The sequence below is a fragment of the Leuresthes tenuis genome, unplaced genomic scaffold (genome assembly GCF_036924035.1).
Source record: "Leuresthes tenuis unplaced genomic scaffold, fLeuTen1.0.hap1 SCAF_3, whole genome shotgun sequence".
NCBI classification, from domain to species: domain Eukaryota; kingdom Metazoa; phylum Chordata; class Actinopteri; order Atheriniformes; family Atherinopsidae; genus Leuresthes; species Leuresthes tenuis.
The window spans coordinates 6617060-6637080 of NW_027325357.1; the positions used below are offsets into that span (position 1 = coordinate 6617060).

Below are 20021 nucleotides of genomic sequence, written 5' to 3' on the forward strand. Positions count from 1 at the left end.
CCGTTTGGCCAAAACACTGCAGATTCATGCAAGAGCTACAGTGTGTGCATGTGTGTGCGTATGTGTGTGTGTGCAAGAGGGCTAGATATAGAGAGACAAAGCTTCATCCAGCTGAGAGCAGGGGATTTGATGGGTGAAATTGAAATATGAAATGGTTTTCATAATCTTGCAGCCAGACAAAGAGAGGAGAGTACCGGGTCAATCCCAATTCACACGCACTTTGGTGGCAAGAGCCAGTGTAATGAAATTTGGTCAGCTAAAAAAAAAAAGATGGGACAAAAAGGCACTTTAAAAAAAAGACCACTTTGGGAAATAAAAGAGGATTGAATTTTTTTTTAGCTCTGCTCCAGCACATTTACTTCACAGAGACGGAGAGAAAGAAAGAAATAGGTACAAACAGAAATAAAGTGAAACATAGGAGCGTTGCGGGAGAGAAAATGGAAGAACCAGCTGCTACAGAGTGAAATTAGGAAGTTAAGGACCATTAAAGAAATGATAAATGTATGGAAAGGTAAAACTTATATAACTGACAACATAAGGAATAGGAAAAGAGGGGAAAATGCAACACGACTGATTCATGATAAAGGATGACATCTAAGATCACAGTGTTCACATCCTCAAAGAAATGCCAAGACTACCATGTATAGAGCTGCCCTTTTTTATCCATACATTGTATAAGCACTGAGTAAAATGGGTAAATAATGTTAACAGCTACATTTATCTTCTCAAAACCTATGGTTAAGTCTTTAATTTTACAACCATACTATTTTCACCAACTCAAAATATGTTCTTCAGCACTATTAAAAAAAGAGTTATATTTCAATCCATTTAATGTTACATCAGTGTCATGTTATAATCAACATCTGTTTGCAGGTATGCCACAGGGATCCACCCTTGGCCCATTACTCTTAAAGGTATGCATATAAATGAAATAACAATTCTGTCTGCTGACGAGAGTTGATGTTTGCAACAAAGTGTGTGTGTGAAATGAAAAGCATGCTTTTTTACTAGACAAGTCAAACAACTCTGAACTCTGTTTGATTCTGTCCATTTAAGTGTATGAAGAATGTTTTTGTAAGTGGTCAAATTCAGTATTTCAAATGTCAGATTAACTGGAATTTACCTATCACTGGCAGAAGCTAAAATGCATGAGTTGCATTAATTTGGTACCCAGGTGGTTATTTTCTCTATCTCTTACATGCTCTTAAATTCTAGCTATGCCTCTAGTTGTGAATGTAAACAATCCCTACAACTATATGTAATTTCAAGAAAATGCCAGAAAAGCTGATTATGCCAGTCTTCAGCTCTGTGTCTTAATGAAATTAAAAGTGCTGACAATATTGTATATTATCATCAACTAAATGCTTTCATATTTTGTAGTATGGCAAAGTAACTGTCCAATCCCAACATATGTGTGAATGGTCTTTGTACAAATTAAAACTCAACAAGAGTTAATTTTCCTAACTGGCTGATAACTTGCTGATGTTGGACATTAAATGATATATGTAAATGGTAACTCTAACACAGTGAACCCCTCAGCTCTCCTTCTACTCAGTTTTCCAACATGCAGTGAGCTATACGTATATTTGTTCAAAAGAGGGAAAATGAGATGTCATAGAGAAAAGTGCCTTTAAACAGTTTAAGTTCTCAGTTGAACATACGCATGAAACTCTATAGCAGCCCACATTAGAGAGCTGGATCCATACTGTGCATTCTGAGCCCACTAAATTAAATGGTTCAAAATCTAGTGCACCTTGCTATCTTCATCCCAAGCTGTGTACTTCTGTCTGCCATCAAATGTTGCTGTCTAATGCTAGTCTGCCCTTATGAACCTACATGCAAGTGATTTAATGGCTTTGCTTTTATCATAGCAGAAGGATTTCTGCATTTTATGAATTGTATCTGCTTTTTATGGCACCTGCTTTGTGTGGCGAACGCTGTCTCATTTACTCCATATTTATGTTAATATCAAATTCCCCTTTTTAAAGCTCTCAATGCCTTGCATTCTGACAATACAGTGTGGATGTGTCCTGTGTGATTTTCAACCTGCTTTTTAGTGTTCTTTGTATAGCTCTGCATGCTTGTAAATGATCTCATTATCTTACATAATATCGGTCCAGGGAACACAAATGAAAAGAGCAATTTCTGGCTGTGCCACAACTCTGACATATTTACAACACTGTTTATTAATATGCTATATCCTTGTTAAACTAATATTACATTCACACCTTAAAACCCCTATAATACCTCGCTGCAAGGAACTAAATTAGATGTAAATGTATAGTTTACTGTCCATACTTATTTGTACATGAGCTGATGCATGCTCAGTAGAAATGTGAGGTCATCGTCGTAATTCTAGCCTGTAAAATCTTTATTTTCTGATTGAATCCCACTCTTTTCCTCCTTACACTGTGCACACAAGCCATTTCCTATGCACAACATTTAACTGTTTTACTTTTTAATGTCTCAATTAACAGTAGACTACTTTTCATTTGTGTCAAAAGAAGGCTTAATTGTTAATGTTATGTGGACAGAGTTTATCATTTTCACCACATGAATAAATGTTATCTTAAGTGCTACAATCAGTTGGATGTTTAGCACAAATGTGCGCGCATTTAATTAGAAAATACATCAGGGGAATTTTTAGCATAAGGGAATGCCTTGAGCAATTAATGACAACGCATTGTGGTCATATTTATATACAAGATAACAGAGCTGAGGAGGACAAAATGCCCATATTCACAGTATATTCTCACATAGCTGACTGACTGCTTATGCTAGACTTCGTTACCCTTTGGCACAGATTGTCCAAAGGACCTATGCTGTTTACTTCCATCTCTCCATCAGAATGACAATGTCCTGGCCTCACACCATCCAGGTGGTTTGTATAGTTGTGTCACAATAATAACTCTTTGCCCTGATACCTGGAAGATTATCCAGGGGAAGAAGGATGAAAACACTGAATCAGATATTAGTAATTATTTTCATATTTAATTAAGAATCCAACATCATAACAATTTATGAATCTAACAAAATAAAGCACGTCTTTCATAAAAAAGAAAGGATAAATAAGAAAAGGGGCCACAGGCTCAACTTGACATCTAAAATATCCTAAACTTTGAAGTTTGTGACTCTTTGGCGCCATCCATGGAGATCTTCTTCTTATTCAGAAACTAGAAATCTAGCAGAGATTTGGCTAACAAGTTATTCATATAACTGACTAGAAGTATCACAATACTGGTGTTAACAATGGCAAATATGTTTCTGAAATGAAACGTTGATATTTATGCATGTGATAATATCCCATATAATTCAGTTCTGGTAATTTTCTGATCAAGTCTACAATACAGTAAGTGCAAGAAGAAGAAGGGGGCACTAAGTGAAATCATGGTAAATCACTGATTTGCTGGTTTGCTTTTTCACATAAAAGACAAAGAGTTGATCAAACCACTGCATAAAGATGAAACTGAATGAGTGAGGTTTCTATGATATTCTTATTGAGAACTGTGTGTGTTGGTCACAAAAAATCATCCTCAAAATTTCAGCTGTGAGATATAGCTTCTTCAGTGAGTTGTAAGATGAGCCTGGGGGCTCCACACAGCATGCTATGTTTCTCCAGGAAAGAACCATGGCTTCAGCTCTGGAGATATTGCTTTGCATTCCAGGAACATCACACTAAGCTGGAAGTTGCCCAAGTGAGTCCACTGATCAAATAATCCAATGCTAAAAGTTAATCAGCCAATAATTGAATTAATGGTTAATCTTTTAGGTCACTTTTGAAGACAGAAATACATTATATTCTCTGGTTTAATGTCTTTGATCAGAACAATTGATAGTTGCAGCTTACATTTAAAATACCTTTGTCCTATTTTTTTTAACATATTTTCTTATTCATTTCAAGGAATAAGAAAATGTTCCAGGTTGTTACTATCCTTTCAGTGTATTGGTCTTAATTATAATCAATCTACTAAACCCAGTTCTTATAGATTATATTAATGCCACTGACAAGATCAGTCAACACTCTTAAAAACCATCTTTCTCTTCCTCTCTGCCTGTCCTTTCTCTCAGGGTCCTGTTGGCTGAATCATCACAGGTCCTGGGACTTCTCTTTCGCTGTGTAGTCTTAGATGTGTCATCTTTTCCTCACAGGAGATTCAGAGCTCTTCCCTGTGTTTATGTTGTCCTTGCCTCTCAATTTTCCTCTGTGAGTTTGTCTCATTTCTTCTCTACACTGTGTTAGAAACGAGATGCTTTATTAACCTTGTATTTATGTGATCCATCTTTTAGTGGGATTTTAATGTCGAGGGGTTTTATCAGTTGCTCAACCTCCCTCATTTACATATCTTTCACAAATGCTTACAATCTATGTGTGTTATCTTGATGATCCATACTATCATTTCATGATATTGGTCTCTATCATGCACATGGCATCCATTACATTCCTGTCCATCTTGGAAATTGAACCCTTCATTTGTTGCCCTTAGATTCCACCATTTTTCATTATTCCCTTATGCGAATGAAGGCTCCATAAATAGACTGCTGTATGGTCTACAGTTTGTAATATGTGTTGAGGGGTTATATAAATGAATTACACTGACATGTATGTGACCTGACTTGGTTGACACAGGAAACAGTGAACCTTATACAGTGGTTAATAAACTATGAATTACCATTCTCTATAAGCTCCTTCTACGTGACACATAATATTGGAATATGCTATTGAAATGCATGCTATTTCATTTCCATGACCTCTGCATCTGTGATAGTATTGATGGCTGACTCAGCACTGAATAAAACAGGTGGGGAGGGGATTGGAGGATGCATTGAAGGACACTGTAACACAATAGAGTACTTCACATAATCCCTCTCATCAAAACTACTTCATGGACCCTCTAATGCTTTCATTTTCTTCATAAAATGTATAGTATAGGGTTGTAGTATTCATAAAAATTGGTTCAGTAATTTTTCACCATACAAGCTCACTCCTGTAATGACAATCAGTCTTTGAATTACCCTGAAGGGAGATATTCTGTAAATGGTATTTGTGTAACCATGCTATTAATTTCTGCGTTTATGCATGGCCTTATTACAGAGTCACTACTCTCCTTCAAATGGATGGCTGTTCGCTTTTGTTCTTCTTTTATCTGTAATACACTTGTACAACTTGTTTTATCAACTGTCTTAAGCTTTAGAAGTGTTGAATAATAATATGTAACTTGGAATTATATAGTGGGATTAATAAATATCTCATTATCATTAAGCAATTATAAACCTATTTTTTATTGAGTATGCCGTTAAGTGCTGTAAACATTATCAGTGAAGAGTGTGAAAGACGGGGCAGATAGTAATGTAATTCAGACTGCTGAAGTGCTTTAAAATAGGCTTTTAAACTGATTACTTTTCTTTTTTTCTTCTTTGTAATTGTGTCATTAATGGGTTGGGAATGGGTAGTTATGATCCATATCAACAACATACGAGACTATTATTCTGCTGTAGGACAAGTGCAGTGCTGAGGAAGGAATTAAGAGTCTTTATCAAAGTTCTCAATACCAGTAGCACAATATAAGAATAATGCCTTACAAATGCAAAAAAAAAGAATAAATCAAACAAAAGTAAAAGTATTGAATGCAAAGAAATGTCCCTTTTTATTGTTGACTTTTGCTCACGCAGTGACGTAATACAGTAACACAATACTGTGCAGTTGTTGATAAAGCTCTTTTTTACTGTATTTCTTTATGTAGGTGCAAGTAAAATTATTTTAAACTCATCATTAAATCAAGATTTTATTGTTTCTTCTTTTGTTTTTGATTTTTTTTGTATAATACAGTGAGAAATGCCTGCAGTAAATTACAAGAATCTCATATCAGTGCTTGGATATAATCGTTACTACAATAATAACAACACTTACATTACATTCAATAATTGCAGTACTGTAACAGGCCGAAAACACTGTGGGCAATGACCTCTTTGTAGTTCCCTCAAAATACTTGAATATTTTTATTGTACAATGTGGTTTATTACAAAACTCATAGCTAGAGCCATATCTCCCATCCCAACTCTTTAGTTCAGCTGGTTGCCCCGGGTGTTGTATTGAATCATTCATCAGTTTCTAAATTTGCTAGCTACTGTAACCCATGGCAGAGCAACTGGAAGCTTTGTCTTTTCCATTTGGGTCAGAGTGAAGCCTTCTCTTGCATAAGCCTAGCCCTGAACAGTAAATTCTTACACAGGGGGAACAACTTTTGGCCTCTTACCGAGAGGGAAAGCAATATAGTAAGATGAATTGTTGAGCTCCTTTAACAGAGTGGAAAATTGACCCTCCTTAGGTAACTACTTCACTAAGTTTGACAATCAATCTGTCTATAGCATCCATGGGTACAATAGGGACATTGGAAAAACTGGTAAAAGATGTGCTGCAGGATGAGTCAAAGTTCTACAGTTGCATAAGTGCATTAGCAGACAGAAGCCTTGGGATGCCACAAAGAAAACCTTGAGCTCCATTATGGTCTGTAAAAGCTCGACTCTGCCCTGATTCTGATGAGATTTAGAAAAGACCCACATACTAACTGCATTTTCATGATTGCAGATTCCTTTATTTGGCCGTTGGGAAATCTGCTCTGTACATACCAGTAGTCACATTGAAGTACAACCAATATAAAGCACTAATAAACAAAAAGTGTATTTTTTTTTCCTAATATGTTCCTTGAAAACGGCTATTAACAGGCATAATTCAATTATCCAGATTATCCTGCCTTGCTGCTTCCTATCAAGTAATTTGTGGATCTGCCTGTATAAATAAATACAGCTCGCAAGCCTGTAAAACCAACTAAACCTTCTACTTTGAATAATTTACTGAGAGAAGAAATCACTGTTTCCTCAAAGAAAACTATGAACAAATAATGATAGCATCATCTGTTCTACATCCAAAAAGTTTCTACAGTGTGATTACTAAGACTTTAATGCTACTTTAAAAATAAACCCCCGTCACAAATGTTTTATTGCTCTGCCATGAAAATGTTCAGATGTTTATAGCGCTCATTTATTATTTACATTAACAGAGTTTTCATATAGCCATCAGATAAAAGACATGTTTTACATCTGGGTTCTCATTATGAACTAGCTGAATTATACTCACAACTGAATAAGCTTTCCACTGTGTAATTGCATTTGGCTCAATTCTCAATCCACTCTTTCATCTTGCAAAAATGTTCTTGTCCATTTCTATTCTGAACAGAGTTTTTCTCATGCTTAAGGTTTATAGTCCAGCAATGTGAGCTCAAGCTGTGTTTGTATCTAAATATGTGATCATGACATCAGAAACCCACTTTAATTTATTTATAGAATGAATGAGAAAAACCAAACTGGTTTGTGGTAAAAGAATCAAATGGGTTGGCAAGAAATTAAAGTAAACAAAAACTGAAATCAGGCGTTAATATGGTGTTAGCACCCAAAAACAACTGTTTTTATTTTGTCTCTGATGTGTTATCAATGTCAAAGTGGCTGGAGACTAGCTCGATACCTCGTGGCAGTTTTCTCCAGAACAGACCAATCAAACATCTAACAATAATATTCAATTTCCATTGAAATTGAATTGAAAATCAACTGAACACTGGTTCAGTTATCAGCCACTGAACACTGGTTCAGTTGATTTTCCATCTGTTGGTAGCAAAAATGAAAATAATCAAAATGTCCAATTAACCACATTTTAATATTGCTCTCACTTAAAATGTGCTGACATGAAAAAACAGATGAGTACAGGTACAGGAACACAAACTGATGTCGGTAATTAACTGCTATGAACTAACAGTATGAGAGCAGAGTGGGACCATGATTACCAATCCTGTGCAGACTACAGTAAGGACAAGAAATCCTGGATAGATCTTGCTTTGATAAATCTCACTATGAGGGCTAAGAGGCTCTGCTAATTGACTGCAGGGAAATTATGCATGAAATATGGAGTCACTGTGAACACAAATGAGCCGAGATGGGACACAGACATCAGTGACAGCAGCTTAATATTTTCAATGTGACGAAGGAACATTTCATCTGTTAAAGCTGCTGAATCCACTCTTAGGCGCATGTTTGTGTACTGTACATCTAGTTGCTTTTAAAAAAAAAAGCTTGCATTGTTTCATGTTTTTGAAGCAAGATAAATTATCATTTCCTAAAAAACATATTTTTCCATCAACATCCGTCACCACCCATTCCCAGCATACAGCCACTTTATCCCGCTGTAATTGATTTGTTTGAAGTCAGGCAGGAGGAGAAGGAAGCCCGCTGGTGACGTGTCTTTGAACAAAAGAAGCATTAGTCAGGATTAATTGGAATTAACAAGTGGAAATTCTGATGGACAAGAAAAAAAAAATCCTCCCACCCCACAGGCTCACAGTACCCGTCTTAACCAAAGACGGGCGGGTGAAGACATGCTTGTGTTTACGTGGGTGATTACCTCCAAATGTGGTCCTGAAGATGTATGTGTGTTTGTGTCTAGATGTCTAGATGTGTGTTTGTGTCTAGATGTGTTTTTTTAAGTTATAGTGTATGTGTGACAAACACTGAATGACTCCAGACAATAACTACACCCAAACCCACCACAATCACCATGGTGAAATCCATTTATTGCTTATCCCTTCCGAAAGAAAAGAAAGACTACTATATTCTAAGAGCAGAAAAGATTAGATGATCTTCAGAAAATTAAGAAGAAACATTTTCTGTAATTGATGGTTAGTCATATTTTGAAATGAAAGTTTAGAAACATCAAAATTAAACATAAATGCAAACATTTGCATGAGTTCTTCATCTTTCAGTATTGTGATTTAAATGTCTGGACCATGACTGGGATCAGAACCATTACCAATTGGGTAAATAGTTTTATGTTAAGTTTTTGGCAGAAAGCAGAAATTGGTAAGATGAACCTAAAAAAGTAATAGCCATATTTGATTAAACCAACAGTAGTCTGTGTGACAAAAAGTCCCCAGAAATCAACCAAAAATATTTGTGTAGAATTACTATCCATCTTTCTTTCAGAGCCAATCAAAGTCAGAAAAGTGGGAGGTCTTCACCTCTGACCGTCACTTCCACTGAGCCAGATCACTGAAAGCTCCATCCTTAAATCGTGTCCTTCGTAAGGTTGCAAACAGTTAACTGATCAATAAATGATCAATGTGATTAACTACATTTATCATAAAGAATGTGGCCAAAGCACAGTGTTAATATTCAGGAATGAAACACAGGAAAAAAACACAACACCGGTCTTGACAATAAAGTGCCCTACCTCCTTGTTGCTTGTAATATAGCCAAATATCCTGAAATCTGGCAGATATAGACCATTGCCACTGCTGAGAATACAGGTCTCTGAGATAATAAATCATCAAGTGCTCCGACAACATTTTTCTGTCCATTAAAGCAACACAGACAAGGAGTCCTGTTTTGAATTCTTCTTGAGTTGTTACAGATGCAGCTCTTAGAAAAACTATAAAGCTTCTTTAAACCAGGCATTTACACAAGCTTTTCGTTGGCTGTTGTGGTGGAGAAGAATATTAATTAAAAGGGACCAATATATGAAAAAAAAAACACTTTTCAAGATTTAAGGCACTGTAAAAATGTGGGTGTTCCTAAAGTCTGTGACACAGTTTGCCTGGAGCACTGTCCTGGTGCATTTAATGCTATCTGCAGAAATCCACTATGCCGGAATGAAAACAAGTCAAGGCCTGAAGGGGTCTCTCAGGCAGGGAGCATAAGTATGGGATGTATTTGTAGTTTCTGACATGTGCATGACAGTCTCCTCAGGGAGGGGCTTTGCAGGTAGAGCTGAAGCACAGCACAGAGGGAGGGGGTTGAGTCCACATTTTTCAAGTTTACTAAGCCGTTGTTAAAATTACATGAGGGACTTTTTACTAACAACACACAGTCTGTAGATCAAATTAAACTAACTTATTCACAACATCAATACAAAGTAAGCAAAGGTTTGTGGTCAAATTTTCTAATCATGAGTAAGTGTAAACAAAAAAACCCTCAAAATAACATTTTTATATATGTGTGGATCTAGAGTATGAAAGCACAACACCATTTAAGAATCTAATGAACGTTTTCGTTGGTCTTTCTGCTGTTCCTAGCGGTTGTCGTCCGCATCCAGCCAACTTGACCTCAGCTTATTCTGTTAACTCCCATTCCTTGATTACATTACAAGCTGAAGAAACAGCTGCATGAAAAGTATTTGCAATCCGCTGTCTTCCAGTTATCTTAGAGCTCAAATCATAAACTTCTGCATGATCCTCCTTTGCCTTTTTCACTTCAAAACTAAATGACTCAACTAAATAAAATTACTACACTAATTTGCTTAAATTTGTTGAAATGCAAACTTGAACTTTAAGCCTCCAGGAGATTTGTCCCATTTACTTTGTCTTTTACCAACATAAGTTTCAACCACTTTAGCATGCGACTTCATAACTAAAAACTTATGACATCCCACCTTAAGCAATATTTTCAGCAGCACAGATCTTATTAACGCTGTACTGTTTTTCTTTAGGAGGCTCAGATTAATACTAACTTTCATTTAAAAGGGAAATATTGGCTGAAGAAGATGGCAAATGGATAAAAAAAGAAAAGGATACAAGGTACGAGGAAAGATGCAAAATTGAAGGAAAAGGTAGAAAATACAGAGTGGAACAAAAAGGAAAGAGGAAGATGGGGGAAAGGGAAAAAGAAAGGTGAAAGTCACATCAGAGAAAGACCTAAAAAGAGCATTAACATAGAGAAAGAATGGGAAAGCAGGAAAGAGGGGGAAACAAACTAAAGGAGGAAACAGAAAATATAGACATAAGGGCAAAAATGATGAACAAGATGGACAGAAACCACAATATAAAAAGGGATGAAGTAACATGAAAAGGGAAGAAAGGAGAGCAAACAGAACAAAAAAGAGCAATACCGTAACATTTCTACAAAACTGCAGGGATGTCGTGCAACTACCACAGACTTAATCTATAATTAAACTTGCAGTAAAAAATCAACCGACGTAAACCGATAGGTAAACTCCATTTTGAAGAGCTGCAATCTCTGACATTCATCCCCCTCCCATTACTGAAATCAAATTACTGGAATTAACAGAGTGCCACCAGATGAGAGGCAGAAAGAGGTAGGCAGAGAGGAAGATGGTGATTCCAAAAGATGAAAGAAAAAAAAACTATGTGTGACAGTGAAAAAGAGGGACAGAGGGAGAGAAGCCCGAAAATGAAGGGGAAAAGAAGGAAAACGATCGAGGTGAGATGCGAAAGGCTATGGGAGCATGAGAGGGAGAGGAAGAGACCCTCGGGCAACTGTTAAACTGACTTAATCGGATCAAGTTACTGACCTGGATAAACTCTGCTTGACTAGAACACAACAATTCACATGACAAACTGCCCCCTGAGATCACGGTGAGGAGTTTTATACACATTACATTTTTTTCTTTTTTAAGTTTTTTTAAAACACTACAGAGAGAAGCCATTTCTGTTGTATCAGAGATACTGTATTTAGCAGCTAACATAGCTTTCCCATCTACATGTGAGTTGTTGCAGTGCAGGACAAGTACATTTTTGATTACATCTCAACATTAAAGTACTAAACAATCCGGAAGTAAACCAAGACAGCCCCACAGAGGGTGTTACCTGTTGGTGTAAGCCTGTTGACTAACAACTTATTTCAAACGCCATCCTCTTCCTCTGCAGCCGTTTGCATTTAACTGTTTTTATGGCCCCTAACCACAGAAAAAAAAAAAAGTTTTCATGAAGATTTGGACGGTGTAATACAGCTGCTTGCTTCCTTCACTGGGTACTTGAAAAGATGTATTTAGATGCTGTCTAAAAGGGACATTCTTGCATGTTTTTCAACTTCTCCGACACCCTTCTGAGGGAAACACAGCACATCCAGTATAAGCTAAGGGTGATGGCCAGCCTGGTCTCATGACAATGATTGAAATAGTCACAAAAGCGAAAAGTATTTTCCCATTTCAACCAGCGTGATTTTCAAACTGATGCGTTTCATTCAGACATCTGGTTCTTTTGTCCAACATGTAGGTTGAGTCAATATGCTACACTATTACAGTGTCTGCATCACCATCAGCTAAGACATTTCCATAACCTAAATAATATTGTTCTTATTAATTAAACTTAACCAAAGACCTTTTCATGCCTAACCAATTACTTTTTAATAGTAAAATGACTTTATAACTGCAGTGACTGGAACAGTAGTTGAACTTCATCAATCATGCACGCAGCTCTAAAACACAGCCCATCTGACCCCTGAATGTGGACTTGTTATGGAACAAATCTTTCAAGACAGTTCCATGAAATGTAATAAGAATGTTTCCTTAGCATAGAAAAAACAGCAAAAATCAATTAATCACCAGTTTTCATGAACATTTCAGGTTTAGCTACATTCAACATTGTAGTTTTGATAACTAAAACTTCTGTTCACTGACTGTGTTTTTAGCCACCAGTTCGCTTTCTGTGTGGGGTGATGTTCTTTAGAAGAAATTTGGCTAACTTTGCTTAAGACAAAGACTGCAAGATGCCATCTTGAGTATCAGAGCTAACATTACCTAGGAATGCAAACTTGCATAAGTTTTTATAAGGAACAAAAAAGAGGGAGATAAACGTGGCTATCACTAGATATCACCAGGATGCTTTTCGAGAAGCAAAAATTCTTCTTCTAAAGTCCACTTTACCAACCAAAAAAAAAGTTGTAAAGGTATGTTGTCCAATTGTATTGAATCACATAAAGATCCAAAAAAGTCCACAAGAGGATAGAAGTAACATGGGATTCAATATCCTTGACAAAAAAAAAGTATTTTGAACCTTGTGTTTACTTGTAAATTAAACTGGAGTTTCAACTGAAGAGGAGAGCAGCATTGATGTTTCTCTTTAAAATGTCAATGACTTCAGGCAAATCATCCAATGATGCAATCGCCAGAGAGCTGCAAAATGACTATGACCTCATTAAAGACTGAGAAGAATGAGAAAAAGAAGAGGAAAAAGAAGGGAAAAGAGGAAGCAAACTCAAGAGGGGAGGGAGTATGGAACTGCTTTTTCTCACCCTCAATGTGCTGTAAACAGTTAATCAGTTTGCTGTCTTTTCCTGCCCTTCTTTTGCAGCTTACATACATGATCATGTGCTTTAATGGATCAATGCACAATTGTGTGTGCATGTGTAGGTGTCTGAACACAAGCGGGGGAAAGAGGAGAATGTGCCAGTTAAGCATTCCTCACAGTGTGACCGTGCCTGCCTGTTATGCTGTTGCTTTGTTGCAGGACTCTGCTTTGTCCCACAATAACAACAAACGACAGAGTCTTATGACACAACAGCTCAGATACCCTCCCAGTGTTTCATCATATGGTATCATCAGAGTGCACATGATTAAAACTGGCCTGTGGTCTAAATCTGCTAAAAAAAAAAAGCATTTGAGGCATCCTGGTTTAACAATTTCAAGATGCTAGAGATAAGCTTAATTTTAGAAATACTGTGACACAAACTGCATTTCACCCCCTATCCCTCAGAGTAATTTTCAGACAGAGTACGTAACACTGCTGGCTTCATCAATATGTGAAACTGTCATTCAGACTTGGGTCATTTCTACCATATAGCTTCTACAGCAGTGCACTGTGGTTGTATGAAAGGTTACCAACTGTGCATGGGAGAGCTGAAAATATCACTTTTCTACTTGTTTAAGCGTGTTGAACAGGTGGTTTGCTGAAGAACTCTTTTTGTATTCTTCCTCATGAATGTTTCATCGCAGTTATGACTAAGTGTTGTCAACTCTCAAAAAACAAATTACCTTTCATTTCAGTTGAGTTCACTGTCTTTGCCTCTTTCCTGACTGCTACGTGCAAGTCAGGCTCAGGCTGAAGGACAATCATAAAACAAGATCTAAACATGGTCTTATCATTTGTCCAGATCCTGAGACAAACAGAGGATGTGTTGGATTCCTCTGAGATGCCGATCATATTCCCATCCAATTTGTGCCCGTCTGGTCTCATGCAGGGCAGATTTGTACTGTGTTGAACTGATATGTAAATGTCACCGAGTCCATCCCAGTAAGGTTGATTATATGACTTTTATGGAAAGGTGAGCGAGGTGCTCTCTCAGAAAAGAAGCCAACACACTCGTATCCCATCAGATTAATGGAGAAGAGTGCATGTGTCAAAGTTGCTCAAGTGTAAAATCCAAATGGGCTCCTCGAAAGTGAGTGGGTAGCACTCCACCCACAGAAAGCTGGTGTTAATATTATAACTATAAATCCCCCCCATTCAGTTTTTGTTTTGTTTCCATATTTTGATTATCCTGTGAGAAGTTGGCTGACATCCGTTAGAGTGTTTCTGAGTCATGCAGTTAAAATGTTTCATACTGTTTCAAGTTTCAAAGGAATGGTGTGTCCTGTTTTCCAATATGCTTGCTGTATTTTGGTCAATGCATGTCCCACAGTTCCTTCTCCAACTTTCATTCAGCTCCTTTATTCTGCAAACTGAGATAAAAAATAAATACATTTTTTAAAAAGTATCATAAACAACAAAAACACTAAGCCGACAGTCATTTGTCCCATAACATTCTTGTGATTTAAAATGACATCACTTTATTGCTAAAGAAGCATGAATTTCAGAGCAGTGAATTTTGCTGACAGTTTAAATATGTGCTCAGTTAACCATATCATATCATATTACATATTGATAAAGTTTAGAATGCTTGCAATTTACCCTTAAAAGAGTTTAAGACTTCTTTCATTTCCCTTCCAAAGAAGTAAACTAAAAAAATGCAAATTTGTTACGGAGCACAAACAGAGTAGCAATTATTACTTGTTTGGCTTTTGTTAACAAACATCTTACATATTTGAAACCTAATTATTTCTGTCGTATTTACATCTGACAAATATGTCCTGAATTATTAAATGTGGAGTAGAGATAGAAAAAGAGAGAGAGAGAGAGAGAGAGAGAGAGAGAGAGATCAGGCCAGGTTTTAAAGTCCTGGCACTTGAGTCGGCTCCTTTCACTGCACGCATCAGATTTACTGAGCTGAGATTTTCTAAACTGAGGTGTCAACACTCCAGCTTCAGCGCAGATGTGCAGGAGGAAAACATAAATCATTTTTTGTACTTCAAATGTGAGTAACCAATTTGAAATAAAAAATTTAAAAAAACAAATAAAATACTTTCCACACCTCCGAGAGATGTTTTGTAATAACACTTGATTTCTGACTTGACTGCACATTGGAAATGAACAGATATAAACTGGGCCATTAAGACTCATATATCCCCATCACTTATCTATTGTCTGACAACTTGTCTCAACATAATGAGCAAACAACATTCTCAGAGACTCCAAGAAAAACAGCTCTAGTAAAGCTTTAATAATTTGCCAATGATGATGATTTTGAAGGATGTAGTTTGGGGCGCTTCATATCAATGAGTCAGGCTGAATGATAGAAATACTTCTCTTAATAATGCAGTAGGGAGCCACAAAACTGCATATTTCAAGATGGTCTTACAGTTGAACACTTTTCTATATTCCTTTTATGAATTCCCATCTACTGAACCAAGTTCATAAATAAGGTTTTTTGCATCAGACACTTGTCATGTCGGAGTTACAAGAGGTCCTGGGGAGTGAGGTCTGATGAGACTATCCATCTTGTAGCTACAGTGAGAAAGTGTAATCACATTCTGCTGCAGAAATAAAGTAGAACTACTCCTTTGCCTTCAAACAATGTTTAAGTGAAGTTAGTAAGCCAGTTGCTGTACACTGACACGGAGAGGGAAGCAGATTTTTAATGTTCTACCTGCTGTGGAATTTGGAGGAACTGAAGAGAATGGCTGAATCTTTTGCACTGTTCTCCGTGAGAAATGTTATTTAATGTAGATAAGCAAACCATGATACTTTCTTTACACAGTTCTCAAACATCTCCATTTTCTCTCCCACTTTCTTCCTGCATTTGGGCATCACTTGATCTCTTTTACTTCATCATGCTTTATCCCCTTCTCTCACAAAGAAACAAACACACACACCGAGTCTTGTTACAAGCACAAGTAATGTAGTACACTCAGGGGACTCCCGCAACAGAATCTCCAGAAAGGAATCAGAGAGGTGAATTCACAATCAAACCCCATTGAGAGCAGCAGGGGCACACACACTTATACATTCATGGCAGCATGCATGCAGCCTGATCTTATGACAGACTGAGAAATAGTTGATCCACAGCACACAACTTTGTAGCTTTAAAATAAAGTCTCAGAAAGATACTAGTTGGGGTGAGACATTGGAAGTATATGGTTAGTGTTAGTACTAATGTAAATTCTACATGGTCTGCATGTTAAAAATTACATGGTTATACAGTTACAATAGCCATGATTATGGCTTACACATTTTTATTTGAATTCATCCTGATTACTGTCATGTCACATGTACGCTGCCCTCCAGATAATAGCCAAAGACGCCAGGTGGCTCAACTGCAAATGGTAAATTAGCTATATCTATAAAACACTTTTCTAATGTTATGGACTACTCAAAGCCACTTTCAATCATAGGCCACTGGTACCTTAAAAACCTTAAAAAGAAAACAGCTTAAGATACATTACCATCTCACAGGTTACAACCATGGATTCTAGCACAACTACATAATGGATAAATGTATATATATTGCACATTTTCTGGTGAGACTGAGCTAGATCATGCCATGGGAAATAAATACTAAAACTACAGACCATCAAACAAAAGAAAAAACACTGAAGCAAAGGAGCATCATGGGGATAGGGAGTGAATTTTTCACAGCAGGCCCACCTGGACCAGAGGGAATTTTAACCGGCACCAAAACAGCAGTAAACAGCAGGGGTTACAGTTGTAGCATATGCCTGAAAGCTCAGAAACACAGAAAAAAACACAGTATAATAGCACATACTGCGTGCTCTCATAAGTACAAAAACTTAAATAGATTCAGATCAGTAGGAAGCTGCTCTGTGAGTTTGTTGGTAACAGTCTTAATGGAACAAAGCAAAACTATTACATGCATCACAAGATCTACATAAAACATCTTATATCAAATAACTAAAAAAAAAAAATTGCAAAATACAGATAGAATAGATTAAATAACTTAATCTGCCAGATTTATTAAAACATGTGTCCATATAAATATGATTTGACTTGTTCAGTTCTCACTCTTTATGTTTTCCCCCAGCATGCCGCACATCATTACTGCCATCAGTCTACTCAGCAATGTCAGTCAATAAAACCAGAATATCCACCAGCTGCTTAGCACATCCGTCCATGTAACATCTGACAACTTCAGAGAGAAAACATGGATGGATTGGGGCAGTGTTGCAGTGATGCAGACAGTGTACTCATCTGTCACGCTGAAGAGAGAACTGAACCAAAAGAAAAAACTGTTGCTCTACTAATCAATCTACCTTACAATCCTCAACTATGCTCACACGCTGTGGGTAGTGACCTAAAAAAATTAGACCTACATTGAAATGAACCAACCGATGTGGTTTGGGCATTTTGCCAAGATGCCTTTCGCACCTTGGTCCCCCTGGAAGAGCTGGAGGAGTTGGCTGGAGAGAGGGAGGTCTCGGGATCTCTTCTCAGACTGTTGGACAGGCAAACCAGTCCAGGACAAGCAGCAGAAAATAACTGGATGGGTGGATGGTTTATTTTTCATACTGCAGCCGAATAGTGAAGGGATTTTTATATCCAATCATAAAAAAATAGTACTATCTATACTGCACGGTGCAGCTACCCTACACTGTAAGAAACAGTTGCTCAAACCATATTTTATCAGCAGAATAGAAAACAAGAGCATAGGATGTAAACCTTTTGGAAAAACAGAGGCAGAATGAAAGACACCAGATGCATGATGGAAACTACCACAGTGGCTCCCCCTGAACACTAGCGCAGATACTGGGATGGTGTTGTTGTGGAAGTGAGTTAGAACAGTTGGGGTTTCTTTCACAACATCTGCGAGAGGATAAAAACAAACAGCAGGAGGAACAGACAAAGTCTCCTGCTAGTTGCTATGAAGGTTATTTGTGCTGCTGGAACTCTACAGCAGATTAGAAGCATAGTCCATATGAAGACTGTATTTCCTCACATTTAAATAAAAAATTCCCCTCAAAAGTAGAATTTAGTAGCCTTTTTAGCATATATGCATATGGCAGGTTTTCATATTTTCTAAAAATGGATTTGAATAATTCTATTCATATCAAGCTTTGCACTCTATGCCACCAGAGCTAAATAAAAACAAGTTTTGCTAATTCATTAGAAACAAGGACTGAAAGACCACAAGAAGCCAAATCATTTAGCAATCAGCCTTTGTAGGGGAAACCAGGCAATTTGGTGCAGTTCTGAGTAAATAAAAACTTTTCCTGGATTCCCTGAGTTGCATTTATTTACAAGACTGTATCTGAAGAGAGCATCTCTAGAGAGATTTGAAGATGGCTGTCCACTAACACCCACATCTAACCAGGCTGAACCTAAGCATTTCTGTTGAGACAAGTGGGATTGACTTCCAAAGGAGAAATGTTCCAAGCTTGTAGCAGAATTCCTAACAAGATTTGAAGCTTCTAATTGTGTCAAAAGGAGTTTAAACCAACTACTTATTTAAAATGTTTTTAATTCGGTAAACACTTCACTAAGATGTTTTTGTTTTCATTTAGCTGAGTACTGCTTGTAGATTGATGAAAAAAAAAGACTTAACCGAGAACTTGAGAGGATTTTTTAAAAAGAATACTTTGACAGTACACGGGCTGCCTAAAGGCAACGTTATGTTTCTGTAGCTCAATTTATGAGCTAACATTGAATGAGTGATGAACTTTACCCACACTGATACTTAAAAATGTTTGGTGGTTTTAAATCAGATTTGGAAGTGGTACATTGAACAGGCCATTGACTTGTATTTCAGTTTAGAATGTCAGATAAATGTGAAACATAAATTATAAATCCATATAGTTTCCTCACTGGAGAAGTGTAGTTACACTTCTATTCAACTGAAATGTTTATGAGCAATGATCAGACAGAAAGAAAGAACAGATAATGGCTGTAAATTTTAGTTTCATAAATGGAAAAAGTAGAGCGATGAGATAATGCGCCTGTAATCTAAAATCTGTCACCAAAGTTCACAAACAAACAAGCTGGCCCTTTCACAACCAAATGTCCCCAAAACTGTGTCGAGAAGGCCTAAATGCAAGATCAGAACAGCCTTTTGTTGTATTTATGTTACTCATGTAGTCAAAAAAGAAAAAAAAAAAGCCCTAAATAGCAGAAAAAGCATGCAAGGTAAATGACAAAAACAGAAACCAACTTGCTTGTCTCAGGTCAGGCTTCTCGTGCTCAGTACCAAATCTGTGAGTGTGAGGCATCACAGCTTATGAATATTACAGATGTTTACCGTAGAGAGCCTGAACTTTCCAGTAAATGCACATCGTCACATTAAGAAACAGGACAAATATAAACATTCATGGAGGTAAACAGGATACAGTATCACAACCACCAAACACAACTCAAGAATCTCTCGTTTCCACTGAGACAAACTCAGCTGCATGTACTTTTCCCTCCACTGACTGATGTTGTGGTCTACTGTTCCATGCTTACATGTCTTCTTTCCCCCCATCATTTCACTCCACAATCTGTCGCCTCAATCTGCCAAGTAACAAGACGAAGGAAAGGCGGGAAGAGTAATGAGGTCACTAGCACTTATCTGCAGAGGCTGAATTAGGGATGAAGAGGATGCTCTGGGCTTTTGCCTTAACACACTCACTTTTAAACTCTTGTCACCCTTATTGCCTCAGCTTGGCTTCTGTCACCTCTTGTTTTGCTGGCTTTCACTGATTTTATGTCCCTCCCCTTGTTTCTCTTCTTTACATTTATATCTCTCAATCACACTGCCTGCAAAGTCTCAGTCTGGTTAAATCCCTCTTTTGTTGTCATTCATTTGTGATATGGACCGTCTTTGTCTTTCTATCCTTCCATTTGATCTACCTCTTCTCACACCACAGGCTCCACGGCATC

At 37.2% G+C, this 20021-nt stretch overlaps 1 protein-coding gene across 6 annotated transcripts in view; it reads right to left on the bottom strand.

Moving 5' to 3' along the window:
- Nucleotides 1-20021, bottom strand: part of LOC140303001 (dedicator of cytokinesis protein 3-like) — a 172608-nt gene that overhangs the window by 126586 nt on the left and 26001 nt on the right. The gene's annotated exons all lie outside the window — the stretch shown is intronic.